We start from the raw sequence: 14993 nt of genomic DNA, 5'->3' as shown, positions 1-14993 counted from the left end.
CGACCCTTGAACCTGGAGGCTGAGAGACAGCCACGTGAAGATGCTGGAAAGCATACTGGAGACGCAGGCAAGGACCAGCAGCTGCAAGGCAGTGAGAGTCTGCTGCTTTCCTGCAGGTCACTCTTGAGGGCTGGTGAAACTTGAACTGGAGCTGCCCACTTGTGAGAAGTGTGTTTCACTTGGAAATGCGAGGAGCCTCACAGATACGCCCTGTAACTGGGGGAGTCCGGTCACGCGGACAACGTTATGGCCCCGGAGAGACTGGTGACTGCTTTGCTAAATAGCAGGAATGTGTTGGGTTTGAGCTGTTGGCTTTGTTCTTTGGTTCTTTGATTCTTTTCGAGGGGCAGCTCTGATGCCATCTTCATGCTGAACGGGCTTCGAGTGCTGCTCAGGGACTCGCAGGCCTCCTTCCTCGTCCTCTTCTGCATTCATTAAATGCACCCACTGTGTGGACGCTCATCTGTAAGGCAGGACCCTGGAGTCTTAGTCCTCAGCCTCGGCTGTGTTGGAAAGATTTGGGAAGGCGCCTCTTTGTTCAGGGATTCAGTATTCATTCATTCCTTGAAGAGGAGGAGACAAGCAGTTGAGAGAAGTTCCTGAATGTTAGATTGAGGACTAAGACTGGACACAGAGGCAGCAAAAGCTGTAATCTGGGCGCTTAAACATACTGAATGGTGTATATGAGTTCACGATGGCAGCAGCTATTCACAGAGTCCTAAGAGCTATTGGGCCGTACCAATGTTCAGATCCTTTGACGCAGTGATTACAGTCCATGGAACTTATGCTGAAGTCATCATTTTTTAAATGGGGAAAAACCAAGAAAACAGGTCTGTAATTGCAGTCATAGTCAATAATGACATAGTGCTTGGGGTTTTGAACATATTTTCCTATATAGTATTTATGAGAGCATCACAACATTCCTGTGGATAGGCTTTTATTCCCATTTCACAGATGGGAAATGGAAGGTTAGAGAGAGGAAGTGAGTGCCCTGCTTCACTCTGGCAGATTCAGGCTCTGAACTCCAGCGTGTGCACTGTCGCCTGGTGGGTGTGCTCAGAAACTAAGGAAAATGTTGGGAGTCAAGGAGGCACAGGGAAGGATCCAAGACTGAAAATAATTATTGAACTTAATGTGCGCTTCGTTCTGTCCCCAATACGGTACAAATTTTACCTAAACTAATCCTTACAACAAACTTGTGGGGAAACTGAGGCTCTGAGCGGTTCACTTGTGAAGGGTTTTGAATAGACTTCAAAACCCTGGAGGGGCTAAATCCACAGCTAAGTAAAGCTGCTTTGCCCTCTGCTTCACAAGAATGCATTGCTCCAAGTGGGAATAAATGAATGAACGAATGAATGGATTAGATGGATTAGGACTTGAGAACCAGCTTCCATAGGGCATTAGACATCAGGATTCCCACGGTTGATAGGTTCTTTTCAACAGCTTTGCAATTTCTGCTTGCAGTACAGTTGCCCAGCCTCTCCCACGAGAGTTGCAGCTTTGCTGGCCCTTGAGGCTATGGTTTTCCAATACCCTTCACCTAAAGGCTCTCTTTCTAAGCTCAACTCATCCTCTGCAAAATGCCCAGAGCCAAATGAGTCTAGGGTGAACCAGGCGTGCGGGGTGTGGACCTTTAGCAACTGAAGGAAACACAGCTATTTCAACATGATGAAATATTCTGCAGCCATTAAAATGATAAATGTGACTGGAGAAATAGGAAAAAGTATTGGGAAATAGTTGCAGACATCTGAAGATACCAACTGAAGCAATGTGCGTTTACAGGGATAAAGGTTGAAAGAGAACAGGAATGAAAACTGTGGAAAGGTTTTGGGATTGGATGGTGTCACCATTCGATTAGTCTACTAAGCTAGGAACCTCAGGGTCATGCTCCACAGCTCCTGCTTTTTCTTCCCCTAGATTCAGCTAGTCACAAACTCTTGTAGATTCTACATCAGTAAATATCTTAATTCTGGTGCCCATTCTTCCTCTCCATTGCTAGTTTCCTAGAACGGGCTCTTACTATCTCTCGCCTGCACTTCACAACAGCTTCACTGGTCTGCTGGTCTCCATTCTCTCTCCCACTGTAGTCCATATTGGACACTGTGGTCAGAGTGATCTTGATATAAAACACATCTGATTATGTCTCTCCTTTGCTTAGAAGCTTCTATTTAGCGGTGGTTGCCTTCAGGAGGTAAGTTCATACTCCTTAGCTTGGCATATGAGGAGGTCCTTTACAGTCTTGCCACCCCAGTCTTCCCCCCAGCATGTGTGAACTCCCTTTCCTCTGCCTCTGTGCCCATGTGCCTTTTCTTCGTGGCCCTTGCCTCATCTCTTCAAGACCAAGCTCATCTTCTCTGAAGCCTTCACAGCCATTCCAGGGAGGGTTAGTTCCTCCACCCTCCTAAATTAGAATCATGCCATGCCATGTTGTAATTGTGAGCTTATAGCCCTTCCTTTTATGAAATTTTGAGCCCCTCCAGGGCAGGGACCACAAGGCTTACTGTCCTCCACCCTAAACTCTCAGCATGGTGCCTGGGACATAGTAGAGGGGCAAAAACATGTGTTGACTGAATGACTCAGTGACTGATTTTGTAAAGTAAAAGAGGAAATGCGAGTCAAGGGCTGATAGTATAGTGCTTGACACATACTACGGGCTCAAAAAAATGCTAGCAAGCCACCATGATTAAATTATCATTGGAGCTTAGTGCTTTTATGTAAACATCTTGTTTTTTGCATCCTTCCGCTTGTTTTTTCAACCTAAAACTTGGACCTCAGCTGAAATGTGATTACATTCATGCAGAATGATGAGGAGAGGATCGTGGAAGAATAAACTCAGCACTTAGGGTCCTGTTTTCTGTTCCTTCTTTCAGGACATCCCCCATGGGGTAGTGGTAGAACTTCCTCGTGAGTTCGTACACAGATCAGGAACAGGTCTAAGGCTGATAAGGACAAAGGTGCCTCTGAAAGGGGCACTGCATCCTCCTCATGGGACTCATTCTATTTTATGGTTAACACTCATCAAATGGACTGTTTGCTGGACGGTAAGCTCCCCCAGGCCAGCATCATGTCTATGTTGCTTTCCAGAAATAAAATTAGAACCAATGGATGACAGTTGTTGGGCATCAGATTTCTGATCAGTGTAAAAGAAGAGGCTCCTCACAATTAGAGGAGGCTGACTGTTGTGATAATGAGCTCCCCATAAATGGAGATACTCGAGCTAAACTGGATGTTCAGGTGTTGAGGATATTACAGAAGAGATTTCTGCTCTCAGTGGGAGATTGGGTTACAGGTGTGTGATTACTCAGAGCTCATATCTGAGGGACTGAGCAGGTGTAAGAACTAGATAGAGTTCAAATAGAGGATGGTGGGTCGATATGGACCAGGGTTATTTAAGAGTGGCTGTCAGTGTGTCAAACAAATGGACCAGAGTTCTTAGATTGTGAAGACTGTTCTCTCAGCATTAGTGTTTGCAAAACATCAGCTTCCTGAGTTTAATTGAAATTTATGAAGATTATAATGGATACAGGGTAGGACCCCTAAATCATCCATAAGTATGATAATTAGGGTAAAAGTATGAGGTCTTGGACTCTTGCCCTTAGAATGTGCCTTGAAAAAGTCACCTGCTCTCTCCATGACTCTCTTAACACATTTCTTTGTAATATGGCCAGTATCACTTGGTCTCCATGTAACTCAAGAGGAAGAGGAAGACAGAAGGCTATAAATAAGGTTAAGGGCTGCCCTTTTATACTTGGGGCAAGGAGTGATTTCTTGGCTACACGTGCTGAGGCCCAGATAGTTACTGGGATCTTACCCATTTGACTAGAACAAGGGTTCATAATCAGGGTTTCACAGATAGGCTCCATGGATCCAAAAATCTCCTGAAATTGTGTGCAAATTTATGTGCATATATGCATTTTCCTGGAGAGAAAAGCGCATACTTTTATGGGGTTTTCAGTAGGGCTCTTGACCCCAAAATGTTTAGAACCATTTACCTCCATAGTAACGATCTGCTCCGCAGTCACATTGAAAATATTCCTGGGAGGGGTAACGTTGTGATCGTTTACACGTTAGTGTTAATGAAAAAATCTGAGAGTTTCATAACAGGATTAGGATGAGCTAGCTAGGTGGGATGTTCTGGTTTTGTAGGTACAGAGGGAGCATTTATGCTCAGAGTGAAAAGGGAATTAGGGGAAAATGAAGAAGCTGCGTCCTCTGTCACATCCAACTTCTCTGTCCACCAGATATCTTTGCCCAGAGCAGACCCCAGAACCAAGTCTCGTTTGTCTGAAAATGCTATGGGTAGCACCGTACAAGTCTCACGTGGCGCCTGATTTCTGTTCTCAGACTGATTACTTAACACCTCCTCCCAAGGGCGTCTCCAGGATACCTTCGCAGGCGATACCATCGCACCCCCCGTACCTCTCGGCTCTGGGGAGCCTGCCAAGCGCATCTGCCATGTCTGGGAGTGTGAGGCTCAGTACCTGGCAGAGAGGGAAAGGCGTGCCCACCAGCCCAGCCATTCCATGAGTGTGGGGGGTGATGGTATGTGACGACTTTGATGGGTTCAGCACAGAGCCCCGATCCGCGAGTCTCGAGTTCCAGTTTCTGCCATTTCTGAGTTCGCTGACCTGAGGCAGGTCACCGTCACCTTTGAACCTCAGTTTTCCATCTGTAAAACGAGACGTCGGCAAGACCCCGACCCACCCAGATGCCATCTCCGCGCGAAAGTGCTGCCCCTTTAAGGAGGGCGGGGGGAGCGGAGAAGGTGGCCGCGCCCCCTTCGTCTCCTAGCTGAGCCCTCCAGACCACCTGTCTTCGGCTTCGCCCCGCCCCCTTGGGGAGGGGCGGGGAAGGAAGGCTGAGGAGGATTTACCTTACGGGGCGGGCGCGCGGCGCATGCGCACAGCCGGACAGGTCCGCGGCGCGCTCACTTCCTGGCATTCCCCCCTCCCCCTCCTCGCCGTTACCCTGTACATCCGGGTCACTTGCCCTCCCAGCGCCGAACCGCCTCTGCCGCTGCCGCTGCCGCCTGGCTCGTCGCGGCTCCCCCACAGGGGCAGGTGCGGAGGGGCTCCCGGTCCGGCCGCCGCCGCTGCCCCGCTCCGGGCCCGGGGCTCCCCCTAGCGCCGCTGAGGAGCCGCCGTCGCGGCTCGAGGAGGGCGGAGGAGCGGGGCTGAGAGAGCCTGGAGGTTCGCGCGGAGGGTGAGTGATTTATTTTTACCATTTCCCCCTCTTCCCTCACAGACCTCTCTTTCCTGCTCCGCGCGCGACCCCATTTTGGCGGAGAGGCGGGTGCGGTGGGACCGGCGCCGGTGAGGGGCTTCCTCATCCCCTGGCGCGGGGGCCCGCCCCGGCGCTGCGGCTGCCATCTCCGCGGGCGCCCCCGGCCCCTTCCTCCGCGACCCGGGCCTCCGCGGCACTCATTCATTCGGATCTTCCTTTCTTCCGCCGCTTCCTTCCACTCGCACCTCCGCGCGCGTGCTCGCCGCCCCCTCCCACCCCCGAACCCTGCCGCCGCCCGTGACCTTTGGCCCCCCGGGTTCTTCCCCCACCGCGTCGACGTTCGCCCCCTACCCGCAGCTCCCACCGCCCTTTACTCCTAGCGGCCGCCTTCTCTCCTTCCCTCTCTCCCGGTGCTGGTCCCTAGTCCACACCCCCTTGTCCCTCGGACTCCGCCATGCCTCGCCCGGACACCCGGCCCTCCCGGTCACCCGCGTGGAAGTTGGTGCCCCCATCCCTTCCACCTGTGCGGCCAGACCGTCCACCTTAGGTACTGCGTTGACCTCTCACTTCGCAGCATTTAAAGTCCAAATTCTCAGTCCTAGGGTGTGGTCTTAGTGTGTTTCCAGAACACACATTTCTACTCTAATTACCCAAATCCATGACTGTCAAACTGTAGTGGAAGTGGCTGTGTGTGTGTGTGTGTGTGTGTGTGTGTGTGTGTGTGTTCGTTCCGCATGGCTATTCTGGGTCGTACCAAATAGCTCCTTTCGCTCTCCACCCCCAACCCCCGGAGGAGTATGTATCTATGATGGATTAATTTGCTCTGAATGTAAAATTTGGCAGAAGATTGTTACTTTTTCGATTCCTCCACGTTCCTTCCCGCGCGGTCCCGTGACTGATTAGCGACATTACCTGTTAATACTGTTTGTTGGTGAGACTTTTTCTCGGCTCATCTGTCAATATTAGTTACTGAGTGGCCCCCGGTGTGCCGAATGCTGATGAAATGCTTGAATTCGTGCAGTACCACAAAACGCCATTCGGTATAAGACAGATTTGGGGCATTTGTTTACACTTTTTTCCCCCCTCCTGTGAATTTATTGAGCTTGCCATTTTTTTACTCCTTAATGTTTAATGTAGAGAATGAATATCAATTTATCAATTGTGTGTTCTTACAGTCTTGCCATTTGGAAGACTGGCATTCCAGAGGAGTGTTTTGTATAGCTGAAGGAATTTCAGTCACTTGGGTGTTCAGGGACTTATTGCAAATCATTTTAGACTAATATATCTCAAGAAAAAATACACTGATCCTTTTAATTCTTTAATTATACTTAATAGAAACAGAAGCTTTGTGTCTGAAACAACTTGATAATTGGGGCTTACTTGATAGCCTGCTTGTAAAGTGTTGCAGTTAACTAAAACTGCCTGATTCAGCATTCACAAAATAAAATGACAGCACCTTTTTTTTTTCATGTGACATTCATAGTCCATAATAATGAACTCCAAGGAAGGTACTTAGTCCTGAAGTACACTTACCTGCGTATCAGTGTGATACAATTGCTATCAATATTAATAGCATTTTCCTAACAGCCCTTTCTTCTGGGGAGCTAGGTACTAAAAAGGTGGTTGGTTGGTTGTCCCCTTTTAGGTTTTGGATGACCACTTTAAGCACTAAGATTACTTAATTCAGAGTCAAGATTGCATTTTTTTGGCAGAGCAATATTGCTAGATAATACATTTTTTAAATTCCTTAAAACTTTAACAGTTATGTAGCTTCTTGAGAGGAAACTCTTGTTTTGTTAAATGTAGGATATATAGTATGAACTCTAGATTATTTGATAATTGCATCGAGGCTAGATTTTTCTCTCCTAAGAAAATGGTTCATCAGAGGGAGGCATGATTAATCAATTGGTCCTAGTCGCCTCAGCAAAAATGCAGTTTCAGATGCTGAGTAAAACTAAGTGAATGTAGCTTATTTCTGATAGGCTACAGGTGACATTTAACATCAAATTTAAGATTTATTTCTCTGAACTTTCCCCCCAAAATGGGTAAAAAATTATGTTAGTTAGAGTCACTCTTGAGATTACTTGACTCATTTGAAGTGGCCATTTACCTTTACTTAGTAAGTAATTGATTGAGCAGTAAGAGAGGGATGCTTATTTCATTTAATCCTAGTCTCCATGGGGAAAATATTGTACTGTCACTTATATGAGGTTACTTAACTCATTAAGTATTGATGCACTCAACCGTTAGAGCCTATAATTTGCTCTTTCACTCTTCAAGGAAAACAAAATTATAAAATTTCTAAATATTTAATAATATTGTTAGTGGTTTTTGGTCTCTCTTTTTCTGTTACTACACCAGAGTTTAGCACAATGCCTGCCTAGTGCACAGTACATATGCAGTAAATGAATGAATGGCAGGGCTGCAAAGAGTTTGACTCTAACATTGTTGTGTAATTATGTGGCAAAAGTTTTGGAGAAAGGTGTTGATTCCTCTCAGCTTCAGTTTTCTCAAGTAACTTGTACATTTTGAGGATTGTTATATTTGAGTATTTTAAACTGCTTTGAAATCTTTGGGGAGAAAGTACAATAGACATTGGTTTGTGTTATACTTTAGTTCACTGAATGGATTTGTTCACTTAGAGTGGGTATTTGACATGTGTATCTTGTCAGCATTAATGAGCAGTGGTCAATTCAGATAATTTCTGTGCATTTAAAGTTTCTAAAAGTCAGCATAAAAATTCTTGAATGTGTGGGCTCATATTATATTTTGATCAGTTCACTAAATTAGGTTAATTTTTCAAGGAGCATTTTTTCATATAGTAGAAATGTAAGGAATAATCCAATAATGTGGCAGTGGTTACTTAACATTTCTGTGGTGGTGCTGGTAATGACATTGTTAGTAACTGACACTTACCTCGTGTGTGCTGCTTGCCACGCAGTGTTGTAAGACGTTTAATCTTTACAACACCCTAACGCTAATAGGTGTTAGTATTTCCATTTTAAAGACTAGGAAACTAAGGTTCAGTAACAAAAGTGACACAACTACTAAGTGGTAGATCTGGATCTTGGCTCTTAATTGTTACGCTGTAATAGTGAACACCTCTGTGCCAAGTTCTCTGTACCCATTAAGTTGGTTTTATGACAGCTGTGCAAGGTGTAGGTTAATTGTTAATCCTAGTTAATTCTTAATTAACATTAGGAAAGTAAGGCTCAAACTGCTTAGGTAACTTGTCCAAGCACATACCCAAGTAGGATGAGGAAGGCTGGCATTTAAACCCAGGCCTCTGTGACTTGTAGTCTTCCCTAAAATTCTGTTTCAAAGTACTAATTTGAGGTCCTGTATTTTATGTTATATATTTAGAAGGCATACTTAAAAACAGCAAATCTCCAGACTTTTTCACCTGCCACACCGGATGGATAGTGTTCACTGTTCTTTACTCTCTGAGCATATACAGGATTATGATTTCCTGCTCACTGGCTGTAGCTTCGCCCCTTTCACACTCATGCAAGTATATTGGAATGCAAATGAGTGACATTTGTAAAACTATTTAAACAAGGAAATCATTCTAAGAATTTTGATTCTTTAACTATACGCATTTCTTGTGACGTGTGCCACTTCCTGATTGTGGTACCATGGGTGAAAATGGCTGTTTACAAAGACATTGGGTGATTTTGTTTAAAAAGAAGACCTAATGCAAAGGTGTATTTTTGTAGCTGTTTAATTTGAAAAGATGATGTTCTGTGGTACTATTCTGTGCAGCATTGTGAAGCTTTCAATCCTGTACAGTTATTTTCTGCCATGCAAGTAATCTCTGCTTGATGTATTCTAGTTGGTGCATTATGTCTGATCTGTATTAAATTTAAACTGATACACTTTTCACTGTGTCTATATATAATGTGCCTAAAATCCTCCTCCCAGTCATAAATTGGCATGTTCTCAGATAATCCAAATTACACTGACTACTAAGGTCAAACAATTTGAGAAAACGCTGTGAAAAATAATTCTGACATATTCTCAGATATTATTATTTGGGGAACTATTTATGCCGTTTCTCCGTTCTAAGTGAGGGTAGTGGAGAATTGAAGGCACTAATTTAAATGAAAATGAAGATTGACTAGTTCTTGAAGTGGACTTTTGTAGTTTGTTGACTTGTGCTCTTTTTTTTTTGGCTGTGCCGCATGGCTTGTGGGATCTGAGTTGCCAACCCAGGATCGAATCTGGGCCCTTGGCAGTGAAAGTGCGGAGTCCTAACCACTGGACCACCAGGGAATTCTCAACTTGTCTTACTGATAGATTCTACTTGTAAAATTTTAGTATGTACGGACAAAAACATTGCATTTAAGCCCTGATTTGCTCTTGTCTGATAGTATTGTCAGATCTGTAAGATAGGAATAATACTATCTCTGCTACATGCTTCATAACACTCTTGTGAGATTTTTGTATTAATTTCAATGCAGCATAACAGGGAAGGCTGTGATGCATTTCTAAGTCGAATGATCATTAAAATTCTTTTTTGGTTTTGATCCTTTGTTTTCTTTGACACCTGGCACAATACCTGGTATATGATTGCCATTAATTACCCAAATAAATATTGAGCACATACGCAGGGTTATATAACAGTGAATAAAATGTTAGTGGTCCCTTTTTTACAGCAGAAGAAAAGACAGAGAAAAAGAGACAGTATGAATTTCGCAGGTACCTAATCTTATTTTATGAGTCAGGATAAATGCCCATGTTGTAATGACATCTAAATTAAGATCTGAAGAGTGGACCATTAGTCAGTTGGGCAGAAGGGAGAATGCATGCGCATTGGAAGAGGGAGAGGCCAGAGCCTGGAGATAAGAGAAGGTCCTGTACGTCTTCGATACGGTTATTGGTTCTGTATGGCAGTAATACAGGTTATAAAGGAGGTGTGGGAAAGAGGTAGACAGTAAGTAAGCTGTAAGACTGGCTGGCTGCGTCATGTTAACACGTTCAAGTCAGTTTGGACTGAAGGCCGGGGGAAACCATCATAGGACTTTAAAAGGGATGAGAGTGAAATACTCATTCGTCTTTTCAGAAGATGGTTCTGACAGCTGTTAGAGAATGGATTGAAGGTAAACTAAGATTGAATACAGGCGAGCAAGTTAAAAGGCTGTTGCTAAAGTCCAGGAAAGAACTGATAGTGATCAGTACTCCTGTTGACAAGGGAGGGATGATGTTAAGTCTACAAGATGTGACGATTTCCTGGATGTGGGCTCCGTTGAACCCATAACTTTGTGTCCAGTGGTAGAGTAGAGGATGAATTGCCCCCAGAGGGCTCACTACCACTTTTTCATATAAAGTTGAGACGTGGGGCTGAGGCAGTCCAGCTCTGTTTGCAAATACGCATTTTCAGTTGACTCTGCATATTGTTAGTCATTGAGTATGAGTTGATCCACCCTGAAGTAGGAATATCAGACTGGAACTTATGAGGCCTCCGTGAGTTAGGCATTCAGTTTCCATGAGAGCCCAGTAGCAAGCTAATAGCTGCTTAACAAAAGGAACGTGCCTGATAGCTGTGTCAGGGAGGCAAGAGAGTCCAAACCCCAGGGGCACCTACGGGTGGCACCTTTGTCAGAGGCTCCAATCAGTAAAATCATGAGTCACAGAGACTTGTGACTAAAAATGGTTATGAGGGTTGTGGAGCCCCAAAGGTACGAGCATACTAGCGCTTTTCTGCATGCAGCCCTTCCTGATCGGGAGAATCCCCTCTGGGACATGCAGGAAGGGGAAGTACAACCGTATACCACGTAAGTTCCTACTATACGTGAGGATGGATGTAGAAGCAACAACAAGAGGACATTGAATTGGCCCAAAGAGCCCCAGCAATAAGTCACTTCATTTCCCTTCCCTACTGTAAATCCTGCCCAAACCCTATCAGCTGAATCTGATGTCCCTTCCTCTGTGGGACCAGATAGGAGGGTGTCTGTATCCAAGAGAGCCATAAAACTTTGAGTCCCTCTCTAAAGTGTTCTGGACAGCTTCTCAGGGGTATGTATGGCCTTCAGTCCTTCTTGGGGGTCAGGGAGACCTCAGCCCTATCCCTTATTATTTTCCTCTGTAAAGCAGAAGAGTTTGGGATAGTCGTAGAGAGGGATAGAGAAGGGGGCACAAGGGAGAGAGCAACTGTGTACCAGGAATCAAGGCTTTGTATTCACTTTTGGTCATTCCCTTGTAATTCAGCCAAAAGAACTTCTAATACTTTTGGTCCATCTAAAGCTCTGTATTATCAGCAAGGTCATCATTACTTACACAGTCTGTTTTAGCTTTGGGGACTCTTTGGCTCAGCAGTCACAGCCTTTCGCCTGGAGACACAACGCTCGTTGCCCATCATCATGACACATCCCTTCCTCTGCCAGCCCAGGGGAGAGTGAGTAACAGCCAAGTCACCATCTCAGTGCCTGATTTTGACCCCACTTCTCACTGCTCAGTTTCCAAACATGAATTTGACTCCTTTCACTAACCGGACAGTGGGGATCCTTATTCCCACCTTCTGTCCACCCACCACCAGGATCGCTCTCTGATTCCAGTGTGTCTTCTCATTTCCCGGAACTCTGACCTCAGGGGGCCTTTATTCTCTCTCTCCTAGGAAGTCATGGCTATGTCAGTATCCCATTCTTGTTGCCCAAACTGTCCAAAATCATGACGATCTGAGATCTTATCCTACTTTGAAGCGAATAAGTTTCCCTGCCGCGTTTTCATGGATGCTGGTAGAAGACATGAGACTCCTGTGTAAGAGATGAAGGACAGTTTATTCCTCTCAGTAATAGCAGTAGCCAGAGTATCAGCATTTGTAATGGTTTCCTGATCCTCAGGCACCCATAGTGGTCCATATTATTGGAGAGAAGCCCTACGTTTAGGGAACCCAAATCTTTTGTAATGAGCAGTAAGCAAGTCTGTCCTTTGCTCTAGCGGGATACATTATACTGGACAGTAAGCATGCCCATCCTTTGCTCTAGAGGGAGCCACTGTCTTTATCTTTCGAGGCTGTTTGCTGCACGGATGTCCTTGAAAATATAGTTCGAAGCAAAAGGCAGTTGGTACCTCTGCTTGCAACATATTAAAAAGACAGACCTATAGAGAACTGTTTCCCAACATACGTAAATTATACTTCAATAAATCTGACTTTAAAAAGAAGCTGGCATGTACTAAGAACCCAATACGTGTTATTATTGGTGTTCGTGTCCTTGATTTGTTTTTGAGGGCAAACCTCTATGCAATGACTTTCGTGGAATTTTGGGATTAATTTTCTCCAAGGTAAGTTGCTAACTAATAACATTTACTCAAAAAGTAATGTCTAACATGTTCAGCTCCCTTTTGATTTGGAAAAAAAAATCATATATGGAATTTCAGGAACATTAAAAGTGAAATATGAGAAAACCACCTTGGGTTGCAAGGAATGGGACTACTTTGCTTTTCTTTATATGAAACTACATTGCTCTACTTAAAATTCTGGCAAATTTTAAGAAACAAAACAATGGTAATTAAGTACAGTGTTTTTTTAAGTGAGGCTTCTTTTTCTCTAGATCTTGAGACAGTATAGATTTAGGGGAGAGGCTAGCATAGTTAGTTGGAGGGAGGTTTAAACGTGCAGTTTTTCATGTTTGTTTTTGTTTTTCAGGGGGTAGGGCTCCATTTTATCAACTTGCATTTTCTAAATCCTTCCTTCCAGTTATTTTCTGTAAACAAACATTATAGAAGTATTATTTTGAAAGCTGACTTTACTTGCTGAAGATTATGTTTGAACTTCTTTTGACTTAAACATTTAATGTGTTGTGATATTAAGTAAATATATTTATCCAAGTTGTTTTTAAAGGTACAGAGAAGTCAGCTTCATTTATTCCATTCATTTGGCTTAAAGTGTACGTGAATTTAGACTTGGAAATGTAAAATAATCTTCTAGTTATGGTGGCACTAGTGCTAAGTTGCTAGTGGGTAAAAGTAGGTTGATGCCTAAAAATGAAAGGCTGAAGCATTTTGGAAATAGTCTTTGATAAGTGGGACTTCCTATATTAAAATGTGAATATAATTAAACTAAAGCTTTTCTTTTTATTTATAGAACAGTATGTTGAAGCAATAGTCAAAATATGTAGCCTGGGGTTGGCAACCCTCTGAAATGGGTGTGCCTAAGTTCCATTATAGTATGTGTCATGGTGACAACTGGCCAGTGTTCTGTCTTTGGTATGTGTCACTGACCCCTTTTTAGTAGCTGTTAGCATATTTAATGTGTGCCTTTTAAGAACCTCATTTTAGTTGATTTTCAGTGTTTTCTTTATAAGCAACTTAAAAGTAGTGTTATCTGGTTTTATTAAAATCAAATTTAACTTTTTAAACCATTCTCAATTTGTCTAGTTTGGATAAGTAGATAGCTTATGCATTTAAATAATTTTTAAAAATGTTTAAGCACTTTGAAATTCTTCCTAGTTGAGGTATACAAGCAGAAATTTTTGTGAAGTCCTTTTACTGCCTCTGGTCTCTCAGACCCCTTCTAGGATTTTATTTGGGCCTCACAAGTGAAAGACGAAAGAACAGTTTTTTAAAAAAGTATAACTAGTTTATGGTGTTACAGGAGACTACCCTCAAGTCATAAAGTAGGGTTAAACAGGTGCTCTAAGACAGTTTATCCCAGGCACTTTTTTCCCCTTGTAGCAAGGTCACATTGCACATCAGGGCTTCTTAACTAATTCATTGTGCCTAAAAATCTTTATATACACCCTTTTTCATCGTCTTCTGTAAAATGGGAACTGTAAGTTACCTGTTCATGAGTTAGTTGAGGTTTCTGGAAAAGACTGCTAGGAACTATTCATTACTTGAATAGTAGTGAATAGATTTAAATATTTAATATGCTCTGGTATTTCATAAATATACTTACCAAGTTATTTTGAAAAGTACCGAGAAGTCAGCTTCATTCATTACATTCATTTGGTTAAAGCATACGTTGAATTTACCTTCAGTCCCCTTCTTTAGGTATAACCTTGCTGGATTCCTATCCAGAGAGTTCTGGAGCAGACTTTGGATAATTCTGCTTTCTTTTTTAGTCTCTGGTATAGGAATATACAAATATGTAATATCCATATGTGTGTGTTTGTCTTTATATAGCTTTATTCCTATTATGATCCTGTATAGCCAGATTATATAATTAATATGGAAGAAGCAGGTGACTTTTTTTTTTTTAATCTTAGTAAAGATGCGGGGCTGTTAGCTAATTTGGTCAAACAGATGTACTCCCATGACTCTGAAGTACTGTACAAAAAAATAGAAAGTTAAAATCACCTATAGTCCTGATAATGGAGATAAGTGTTACGTGTGCTATTATGATGTGCTATTTTAATGTATAATTTCTTTTAACAGAGTTTTGTTGTATCGCTGATTTTTAACTTTGGCATCTAGAAGAAACCAATAATTCTGTCAATAAACATAACCATGTGTTAACTTTTTTTCCTGCTATTGTTTTAAAAACAATTTTACTGAAGTATACCTATCGTAAAATTCACCCACTTTGTACAATTCTATGATTTTTAGCAAATTTACTGAATTTGAAAATTTACTGAATTTACTGAATCATAATCCAGTTTTGAAACATTACCATCAACCCAATAAGTTCCCTGTTCCCTATTATACTTCATTTTCATCCCTACCCCCAGCCCCAGGTAACCGCTTACAGTAGTTCCCCCTTATCTGTGGTTTCAGCCTGGTCAACCTGGGTCTGAAAATATTCTATGAAAAATTCCAGAAATAAACAATTC

General features: G+C 43.0%; 1 protein-coding gene across 4 annotated transcripts in view; it reads left to right on the top strand.

Annotated features, from left to right (window-relative positions):
• Nucleotides 1-14993, top strand: part of CYRIB (CYFIP related Rac1 interactor B) — a 154779-nt gene that overhangs the window by 61346 nt on the left and 78440 nt on the right. Inside the window, exon 1 of one of the 4 annotated variants that reach the window (XM_081258914.1) lies at nt 4987-5202. The exons of 2 other annotated variants lie outside the window; for them this stretch is intronic. The gene's annotated coding sequence lies outside the window, so the exon portion shown is untranslated. Of the gene's footprint in view, nt 1-4986; nt 5203-14993 lie in introns of those variants that run through there. One more of the 4 variants, XM_081258911.1, reaches the window with a different exon arrangement.

This window comes from Mesoplodon bidens (genome assembly GCF_964165515.1).
Source record: "Mesoplodon bidens genome assembly, chromosome: 16".
Classification (NCBI taxonomy): domain Eukaryota; kingdom Metazoa; phylum Chordata; class Mammalia; order Artiodactyla; family Ziphiidae; genus Mesoplodon; species Mesoplodon bidens.
The sequence above is the reverse complement of the archived record's forward strand: the minus strand, read 5'-3'. Positions and strand labels throughout refer to the sequence as shown.